Raw genomic sequence first — 7,221 nt, forward strand, 5'->3', positions numbered from 1 at the left:
AACATGGTCGGCAGGAACTTGGGGTCCCTATTCAGGGCCCGATGAGAAGTGGTAGTAGATCCAAGGTCAGAGATCTGAGGGAGCAAATCTCAGCCCCACCACATCCTGGGCTTGAACGCTCAGTCTCGGGCTGGGGCTGGGGCTGGGGCTCCGAGGTAGAGCGCTTGCCTGGCATGTGTGAGGCACTGGGTTCGGTTCTCAGCACCACGTAAAAATAAATAAAGGTCCACCAACAACTTAAAAAGAAAATGCTCAGTCTTTCTAACCTCCTGGGACCATCTCCCTTACTCCAAAGAGGGAGTGATTTAAAATCCAATTTGTGCGGCTGGGAGCTCAGTGGTAGAAACACTTGCCCATCATGCACAAGGCCCCGGGTTCAAGCCCCAACACCACGATAAATAAATGAACAATAAAATCGCGTTTGTGGTGGCACAGAGGAGGTGGTCCACACCTGGAGCTGGAGGTGATGTTGGAGCTGAGACTGGGTCATGCAAAGAGCCTGAGGCTGAAAAGGAACATCAGGGCGAAGGCTCTGGGGCTGGGAATGTCCCCAGGATGTCCCCTGGTTTGTTTTCAGGATGGCTTACAACCCAGGGGACTTGGAGAGACTGGAGGCTGTGTGGGGCCAGCCTCATGCTGTTCTAAGCTTTTGTATATCTCCCCGGGGGGGGGGGCATCTGGGAGGCCATCAGGGAGTCTGGTCTGCGAGGCTGACGAGGCTGAAGGCTGACAGCCTCCCGAAAGCCAGGCCCCTTCTTCTCACCGAGGACCTTTCTCGAATCCGTTAGCTCCACCAGCAGCCCCCAAAGGAACCAGAACGTGGGGGTTTGTGGGCTTTGCCTTTCATTTCCAAACTTCTTTCTATTGATTCATTTCCTTCGCGAGCATCGGTGAAGTGGATGCTGGGTAATGAATACTTAGCTGGGTCCTAAGGACAAATCAGATACTTGGGTGACCTCGAACAGCCCAGAGCCCAAAGATTCCCCGGTATAAAAGGGGAGTCCTGAAGGTTGGTCCACCTGTAAGTCGCTTCTTTTTCAGAGGACTTCAATGAGAGAAGAAAAGACAGAGAGAGAGAGAGAGAGAGAGAGAGAGAGAGAGAGAGAGAGAAGCAGGAAAAAAAAGGTTCTTTTTCTCTTACCTTAAGATCTAAAAGTTTCCAGAACGTTCGATCTGGTAGCTCCAGTCCCCATCCAAACCACCCACCCTGGCTACAATCGACCTCCAAGCCAGGAGAAGCTAGGCGACTACCAACCCACCACCCCTCCGTCCTGAGCGGCGGTGAGAACGAACACTTTCGACTGCCCTCTCTGTCTCCTGACCCAGAAGTCCTGGTGGCCTAAGATTTTTTGCAAAACTGCCCTTTTTGATTAACAAATGACTTCTCTGCTAAAAGCCTTGCAGGGGCTTCAGAACCTGTCCATCTAGGAGCCATCTGGCCATGTGGGAAGAGTATGGAGAAGCAATGCTGTATAGACCGAAGGCTTTGGGGGGGCTCTAAGACCTTAGAAAATCATTGTGCCTCTCTGACCCTCAGTCTCCTCTTCAGCACAAGGGAAATGATCGTGAATGAAATTCTGAGAAGATTAAATAAGGTCTGTCAAGTGCGCCCAGTGTGGTCAGGACATACAAATTAAAGCAACAAAAGACACCACTTCTCACCTATTAGTTGGGCAAACGGTTAATAAGCTTATACTCTCCTACGTAGATAAAGATATGGGGGACCAAGGACAGTCATACCTGGCTAGTGGAAGTGCACATTAGCGAGGTCGTTTGGGTCTTATCTAGTGAGAATGGAAAGGTGCAGACCCCACAACTCAAATGTTCCTCCATAGAGAGGTAAGGGTGGAATCTCATCCCACAGTTAAAGGAACAAGCTGACTGCATATGAATTAGTATGAGTTGATCTCCACAGTGTTGGGTAGGAAGAGGAAGAGGCCTAGTGATATATACAGAATCTGTTTCTATACAAAATACTAATGGGGTGGGAACGTAGCTCAGTGCAAGAGCACTTGCCTAGCACGTGCAAGGCCCTGGGCTAGACTTCCAACATTGCAAAGGAAAAAAAAAATGTGTCATTTATACACAATGGAATATTACTCAGCACTAAAAAAGAATAAGATCATGGCATTTGCAGGGAAATGGATGGCATTAGAGAAGATGATGCTAAGCAAAGTTAGCCAATCCCAGAAAAACAAATGCCAAATGTCTTCTCTGATATAAGGGGGGTGACTCAAAATGAGGTAGGGAGGAAGAGCATAGGAAGAAGGTGACCTCTAGATAGGGAAGAGAGGTGGGAGGGAAAGGGAGGGAGAAGGGGAATAGCACGGATGGTGGAAGGAGACCCTCACCACTATACAAAATACAGGTATGAAGATGTGAATTTGGGGTCAACATACCTTATATATAATCAGAGATACGACAAATTATGGTATAATGGTGTATTAAGAATTGTAATGCAGGGCTTGGATTGTGGCTCAGTGGCAGGGCTCTCGCCTAGCACGGGTGGGACCTGGGTTTGATCCTCAGCACCACATAAAAAAAATAAAGGCATTGTGTTGTGTCCATCTACACCTTAAAAAAAAAATTGTAATGCAGGGGCTGGGGCTGTGGCTCAAGTGGTAGAGCGCTCGCCTGGCATGCGTGAGGCACTGGGTTCGATTCTCGGCACCACATAAAAATAAAAGATATTGTGTCCACCCAAAACTAAAAAAATAAATAAAAAATTAAAAAAAAATGAATTGTAATGCAAAAAATATATAAAGTGGCAAAAAAAACCTCGAGCAAAATAACGCTATCTCTAGTATTATTACTAGAAAAATACATTCTTATCAAAAATATGAAAATGGGCTTAGAAGTAGGTGCCACATTTATGACACCGGTTACTTCAGCAGAGGGGATGAGGTGGGAAAGGGCAGGGGAGGGGGTGATTTCAAAGCATTCTTAAAATTCGGGTGGCGAAAGTCTGGGTGTCTGGGATATTACTCATAGTCGTTTTCTGCATATTTGTTTTCAAAAGGGAGAGACAAAAATGTACTAGCTGTGGATTGCTATAAGAACCTGCTTGAGCTCATCAACTTAAAAAGAGGAAAGGTTTAGTAAACATGACTCAGGGTGACAGAGGTTCCAGGACATGGCTACTGGTCCCTTTGCTCTGGGGCTCGGTGGCAGACAGAGTGCTCACATCCTGGAACCCAGAAGCAGAAAGAGAGAGGAAGGGGCTAGAATCCAACCATCCCCTTCATAAAGGTTCCACCATCTCCCCACGGCACCATGGGCTGAGGACCAAGCCTTTGACACAGGGACCTTTGGGGACACTTATCTCAAAAAAAGCACAGCATAAGGGCTGGCATGGTAGCTCAGGGGTAGAGCGCTTGCCTAGCACATGGGAGGCCCTGGGTTTGATCTTTAGCACCATATAATACTAAATAAAATAAAGGCATTGTGTTCATCTACAGCTAAAAAAAATTTTTTTAAAGCATAGCATAAAAATATACCCTCCTTTATAGAGAGCACCCACTAAGAATGTAGTGGCACCCCCTTTCTCCACTGAAAAGCCCTCTTCACCATGGCTGATTTTAGGACTGTCCGCAAAAGAGTCTCTGCAAAAGAATTCAATGTAGATAAACTTCCTATTTTCATGTCACCCTGTTTACTTGGCCACTGGCCGGGAAGATACCAGCACTCCAGGTGCTGGACACCCCCCTTACTACTTTTTTCACAAATGTATCCAGTGTAGTACTTTGTAGAAATGTGCAAACAAGGCCTCTGGCCTTGAGCTGGGCTTCGCAGAGATGTCTACATTTTTAAGAGCAGTTACCAATTGGGCTCCATGGTAACAGCTGGCAGGGGAGGAAAGAAAGGGGAGAAGAAGCTCCCCCCTTCTCAGGTGTTGTCCTTGAAGGGTTAACTTGCCCAGAACAGTAAAAGAAAAAGCTGCTTTTATGTGAACTTCTGCAGACTGTGAACTTCTGAGCCCCTCCCCTTACATGCTGGGTATAAAACTCTTGAAACTCCCTGAACTCGGGGTTCAGGGGATTGATTGATTACAGCAAAAGCTGTGCCCTCTGAACCTGGCTGCAGCCAAATAAGACTGTTTCCTGCTATCTTCGGTGCCTGGCCTCGTCTGTCCCTACAACAAGAACGTAGAAGGGATGACAGGTTTAAAAAGTCACCAGCTCGCCAGTGTGACGTTTGTTTCAGTCTAGGACCATGAAGGATGCTACAGTTGTTGACAGAAAGGCTGTGCTTTCAATGGGGTACCAGGTTGTGGACCAGGTGCCCAAGAATTGGTGTCCCTGATTACAAAGTGCTCCTGGTACCGCCACCTTGACCAATGATCTAATGAAGCATCCCCGAGATGGGAGAAAGGTGACCCTGTGCACCCCGGTATTGCTCAGAAGATAGAGGAACACACTCAGCACCACCAGGAGAAGAGGGAAAGACCAGACGTGGACCTTTTTTTGTAAGACCATGACCGAGGGTCAAATCATGGTCACCACCTTTCCAACCCTTCAGGCTTCTGAGCCTCTGGGGATGACGGGATTACACCGCTGCACCCAAGAGAAGCAACTTTAAAAGAATGAAAGGTTCGTTTTGGCCCACAGTTTCAGAGGTCTCAGTCCATGGTCAGTTGGCAGGCTTGCTTTTGGGTCGAAAGGAAAAAAGAAGAGAACAGAAAACCACTCCAGATGCCTCGAAGACAAGAGAGGGCTGGGGCTCAGTGGTCAAAGCACTTGCCTCACACCTGTGAGGCCCTGGGTTCAATCCTCATCACCACCTAAAAATAAATAGCTAAAAGGATACTGCGTCCCTTTACAACTAAAAATAATGATTAAAAAAAAAAGACAATAGATAACATAATGCATAACCCTCAATTGGATCCTGATGCAAAACTAAGCAGCTGGGAAAACCTCAGGACAATTGGAGACATTTATATATTGGGCTAGATATCAGGTGATGTTACTGAATTATGGTGGACGGTCTTGGATATGATAATGATAGTCTATGTAAGGAAATGTTCATTTTCTTTTTCTTTTTTTTTTTTTTTTTGTGTGTGTGGATTGAATGGAGGGCACTCTACCACTGAGCAACATGAAAACTGAACATGAAACACAGTAGCTCCTCCATCCTTTTTAATGTTTATTTTGAGACAGGATCTCTCTAGGTTGCTGAGGCTGGCCTCCAAACTTTCCATCCTCCTGCCTCAGCCTCCCGAGTGGCTGCGGATTACAGATGTACGCACTGCTGTGCCCAGTAGAAGGTCTCTGTAAAGACAGAGGCAGATGTGGATCATAGACCCAATGAGTAGACTCATTAAGGCCAGGTGGAGGATCTGTGGGTATTCACTTTATTTCCTTTTCCACCTTACTCTAAGTTTTGAATTTTTCATATAATCAAAAGTAATAAAGGAATTTTTTTTTTTTTTTGTACTGGGGATTGAACTCAGGGGCACTCAACTACTAAGCCACATCCCCAGCCCCATTTTGTATTTTATTTAGAGACAGGGTCTCACTGAGTTGCTTAGTGCCTTGCTGATTTGCTGAGGCTGGCTTTGAACTCACGATCCTCCTGCCTCAGCCTCCCAAGCCGCTGGGATTACAGGCTCACACCACCGCACCCAGCCTGAAGGAGATATTTTAAAATAAGAAAAGCAACTAGGTCTTGATGCAAGTGATGATACAGCATATCCATGAACCGGCTCCCAAACCTTGGGGTGGATAAGCTGTCTTCCCTCTGGGTTCCAAAACTCGCCCATTACCCTTGATCGTTGAGCTTAAAATTAGAAGACCTCTCTTCCCCTGGGAGGGACAGCTCAGAAAGGGCTGGTTTCAGAATGAGGTGTGGAAAGTGAAGAACCAGGTTCAGAAACCTCCTGCCCGGTTCTGGGGAAGTTGCACGTGAGCACAAAGGCGGATCAGCAAGGAGACGATGCCATCCTTCCATCCTCAGCCACCTAACCGAATCAGGCTGCATCTTGTTTGGTCTTCGCTTCATGCAAAGCACCTGCGGGCTGGATGCTGCACAAGCTCTGCAAAGCCAAGACCCTGTGTGTGCGTGTGTGTGTGTGTGTGTGTGCGTGTGTGTGTGTGTGTCTTTAGACAGCTGCACCCCAGTCTAGCCCAGTAAGAGTTCCGTTTCTGGAAGGCACAGTTCCCTCAACAGTCAGAGAGGAGCTTGGTAACCGTCAAAGCAAAACCCCCAGGGAGTCAGCTGCCTTGTGAGCCCCAGACCCCGGGGGTGTGCGAACAAAAGGCAAGGAGGTGGGGTGATGCAGGCATTCGGCAGTGACCCGGGCTTGCCCCATTTGGCTCGCTCTCTCTCTCTCTCTCTCTGGTAGTGGGGATGGAACCCAGGGTACTTTTACCACGGAGTCACATCCCCAGCACTTTTTGTTTTTTATTTCGAGACAGAGTCTTGCTAAGTTGTTAGGTCCTTGCTAAGTTGCTGAGGCTGACTCTGAACTAGTGATCCTCCTGCCTCAGCCTCCCAAGTTGCTGGGATTCCAGGTGTGCCCCACGGCTCCCAATTTTTTTTTTCTTTTTTTTTTTGGCAGTACTGCAGATGGAATCCAGAGCCTCACCAGGCAAGAGCTCTACCCTACAGTTGCCCTGCATGCAATGGGACACCAGAACTCCTCCTCTTACCTAACATGGTACCTGTTAACAGACCTCTCTCCGTCCTCTCTCTCTTGCCCTCCCCAGTCCCTAATAACCCCTATTCTATTCTCATTCTTCTTTGAGATCAACATTTTTAGATTGCCTATGAACAAGAATGGGTGGTGTTTGTTTCTCTGTGCCTGGCTTATTTTAGTTAAGATAATATCTTCCGGTTCCATCCATTTTGATGCAAGTGATGGGATTTGCTTCTTTTTAAAGGCTGAATAATATTCCACGGTGTATATATGCACCACATTTTCTTTATCACCCGTGGATGGACGTTTAGGTGGATTTCATATCTGGGATACTGTGTAAAGTGCCGCAGTGAACATGAGAGAGGGGTTGCTGTACTTCCTATCTCTCAGGAGGTTTCAGAAGACTTGCAATGAGGGGGCTGGGGATGTGGCTCAAGCGGTAGCGCGCTCGCCTGGCATGCGTGCGGCCCGGGTTCGATCCTCAGCACCACATACAAACAAAGATGTTGTGTCCGCTGAGAACTAAAAAATAAATATTAAAAAAAAAAAAAAAAGACTTGCAATGACATAGAAACAGTTACAATACA

Source organism: Callospermophilus lateralis, chromosome 11, assembly GCF_048772815.1.
Source record: "Callospermophilus lateralis isolate mCalLat2 chromosome 11, mCalLat2.hap1, whole genome shotgun sequence".
In the NCBI taxonomy this organism is placed as follows: domain Eukaryota; kingdom Metazoa; phylum Chordata; class Mammalia; order Rodentia; family Sciuridae; genus Callospermophilus; species Callospermophilus lateralis.